This window comes from Chrysochloris asiatica, unplaced genomic scaffold (assembly GCF_000296735.1).
Source record: "Chrysochloris asiatica unplaced genomic scaffold, ChrAsi1.0 scaffold00060, whole genome shotgun sequence".
NCBI classification, from domain to species: Eukaryota; Metazoa; Chordata; class Mammalia; order Afrosoricida; family Chrysochloridae; genus Chrysochloris; species Chrysochloris asiatica.
In genome coordinates, this window is record NW_006408578.1 from 167,888 (window position 1) to 171,362 (window position 3,475).

A 3,475-nucleotide genomic window follows, 5' to 3' on the forward strand; every position below is an offset into this window, starting at 1 on the left:
AAAAAAAAAAAAATTAGAACAAAGCAAAACTGACAAAGTGTATTATCCACCTTTGCTCCAAGGTTCCTGTGGCATTTTTCCATGGTGTATCTGTTCCCCAACTTGGTCTTGATGTTTGGTCTCGCCCAAGTTGTCGGCTCTGGGCCTCGGAGCCTGGCAGATTCAAAAGTACATGATTTCTTTCGGCTTCAAGTTCCAGTAGCTATAAGCCTTCAAACTTTAAAAATATTCCTATCTCCGTGGTTCCAGATTTTGGAGCTCTGCCCTGGATCTGTTTTGCCCTGGTATTCTGTGGTATGGCTGACGGCGAACTTCACTGCACCTCCACCCTAGCTGCCATCAAGCCGTTTCTTGTAGCTTATTCTTAAAAGTCTCTAATTTATCTATGGAATCCCTGGGTGGTGCAGAGGATTCATGGACTTGACTGCTAATCAAAAGGTCAGCAGTCCGAGTTCACCAGCGGCACCAGGAAAGAAAGACCTAGCAATCTACTTTAAAAAAAAAAAAAATCAGTCACTGAAAACTCTACGGAGCAAACACAGGGTCACCATGTATTGGAATCGACTTGATGGCAACAGGTAAGCTGTTAGTTACACTGTTATATTTAATATCCTTTTATGATCATTTAATTCCAATTGCTTCTACACTGTATGTTATATATATTGAAAATTAATCGAGATATTTAATAGACAGTGCAAACAAACCATAATTTCATCTGAATATAAATGTATGCACATGTTTCCAATGAATTATCTATCAGTTATCACAAACAGCAACAAGGACCTTAGAGCTATGTTAGAAAAATATATCTCTAGAATTTAATTCTAACAATTTCATTTGCTCTCAAGAGAAACCATCCATTTCCAATCAGTGTTACAAACTCCAAGAGAACGGGGAGGGTGAGGGAACGAGGAGTAGGCCAGAGTGGTAAACACAGGAGGCAGCACACAGGTGGTGGACAGAAATACAGCTCTCCAGGAAATCAAAATCAGATGCATTATTACAGCTAAGGACAAGGAAAAGCCTATGGCTTCTTAAAAACAACGTTTCTGCCAGTACCATACAAGTCTTACAGAGAGATGTACGACAAGTCAACGGACGAGAGGCTACATTTTCAGATCATTTCAACGGCAAACGGGCAACCCTTTCCATTGAGGATTCAGCATTGGAGTTAGCGTCGTCTGGAAGCTCAATGTTGGATTTGCAAATACAGTTTATTTTACAGAAATTCAACATTATAAACAGCAGGCACCTCCCACCCCACTGCCCGCCCCACTGGGTGCAGACCATGCTTTGCAGCGTGAGCAGTGATGCGGCCCTACTGCTTTGGAGTGAGATGGCAAAATCTGCCTGCACCACGTCCTGCCTGCCCCGCATGCACATGTGCCTGCCCGCTGCCGCAGGCCACCAGAATCTGTCTGGGCCTAGCCCGGGGCTGGACCAGTTACATGGACCCAGCCCAGGACTCCAATTCCTTCATGTCGTCGTCTTCCTCTTCCTTCTTGGTTGGTTTTGATGGTAGGGCTACAGGAACATTTGGTAGAGGGACGTTTCGGGTCCACTGATTTCCAGCAAATTCTTGTCTAGTTCCTCCTGTTCTAGTTCTTCTAATTCTGCCATGAGCTCATCCTCGTCAAACTCTTCTCCAAAGCCTACAGGTTTTGAAATAGCTGTTGAGATTTCCTCTGCAAGCTCCTGCTGGTCAGCAATGTCCTGCATTAATTCATCAACTTTATCAATGTCCTTGTTGTCGTGAGCAGCCTTCATGGCCTTGGTGGCATAACCCATGTTCTTGAGCACCTCGGTATTGGTATTGGCATTCTCCAGGGCTTCCCGCTGGAACTCGATAGTTGATAGCGTGACATCAATCTGTGCCAGCTGCTTCTCATACCTCTTCTTGCGTTTGAGTGCCTGGAGGGCCGCTCGCTTGTTTTTGGTGCCGTGCTTCTTGGCGGCGGTCAGCTCCTGCTCGATCTTCTTCTCTAGGAACTCCTGCTTCTTGCTTAGCATCATGGATGGCCTCTTGGGGGGTCGGGCCGCCCTTACCGGCCTTACCCCCTCCGGCCCCGAACAGCTTCCGGAACACCGACATAGTTGCTGTTCGCCGTGCCGGCCTACGCCGTCTGCTCCGGCTCAGCTCGGCTCTGGCGCCCGCTCCCGGATTCGCTGCTCCCTGCCGCCACAGGCCTCTCCACCGCCTCCGCCCCGCAGCTGGGCCCGGCGGCGCCACCTCCCTATGTTATATTTTTTAATAGTGAGAAATGTCAGTCACATTTACTCTACTGGATGTTGACTTTTTTTTGCGTCTTTAATGGGATATAAGAGAAATAGCAGACTGAGTTCTAACTTCAATAGCATAACTCCAAAGACAAGAATTCATTTTCTTGTGGTATGAGGTATACATAAAAGTTTTAAGAGGTAACGGTGGAATTCAATTAATTGGAGCTGAGTACGTTTACTCTGATAGTTTAAACACATGTTAAGATTTTCCTATAGAGGAAAAATAGAATGATAGAATTAATGTCCAAGCTGTTTGTTTCACTTCTATTCTGGCCTCACAGATGATATTTGGATAGAGAAATGGAACATGACAAATGAGTGTTGTATCCTGACACTTTTTTTCACTTCTTACTTTGGTAAACAGTTTCACATGTACTTACCTCCTGATGCAGATGGTGTGCTGTTATAGAGACGGGCTTATTGTATTCTAATATTGTGTCTTTAAAGGATGAAATGAGTAGAAGCAATACAATAACAACTACTTTGATGGTCGTGATGTGCAGTTCAGTTGGTTCTGACTCATAGCAACCCTGCATAGGGTTTCCGAGGCTGTAAATCTTTACAGAAGCAGAAAGCCTCACTTTTCTCCCAGAGAATGGCTGGTAGTTTCCAACTCCTGACCTTGAGGTTAGCAGCCTGACTCATAATCACTACACTACCAGAGCTCCTTAACAATTGCTTTAGCTCTATGCATTGTCTTCCAACTAGGAGTCTCCAGATGTCCCCAATTTTGTCTCTTCACCACAGTGAAGAGAAAAGTCGTGGGGTTTTTTGTTTAACATTTCCCTGACTTACAAGACTGATGGAAGCCACCCTGAACACAAACACTCACCTCAGTGGGCATGGGCACTGAAGACTGTGTTTTGGTCCTGGCCTCCCACTCATCTACTGATTAAGAGCTGGTACATTTCTGATCTGACCTTTAACTGTTAGACAAAAATTGCAACTCCCCAGTGAATATATTCTCAAGGCACTTTGCCAACTAATATTTATGAACAGAATGTACTCATAAGCGAAAGCAGAACCATCATGCCAGGAGCAATGCCAACGGACCCAGTGGGCATTCCACTGAAGGGAATCAAAAATCCCTCTCTCTCCGAGCAATGACCTTTGTCCCTTGCTTTTGAATGCACTCAATTTCTTTCTTTTCTGTTGTCTTCACTGTAGCTATTACACACAATACAGTCCAACTTCA

General features: G+C 44.8%; 1 pseudogene; it reads right to left on the reverse strand.

Moving 5' to 3' along the window:
* Window positions 1-1,444: 1,444 nt before the first annotated feature.
* Window positions 1,445-2,092, reverse strand: LOC102833522 (annotated as a pseudogene).
* Between the last annotated feature and the right edge of the window lie 1,383 nt (window positions 2,093-3,475).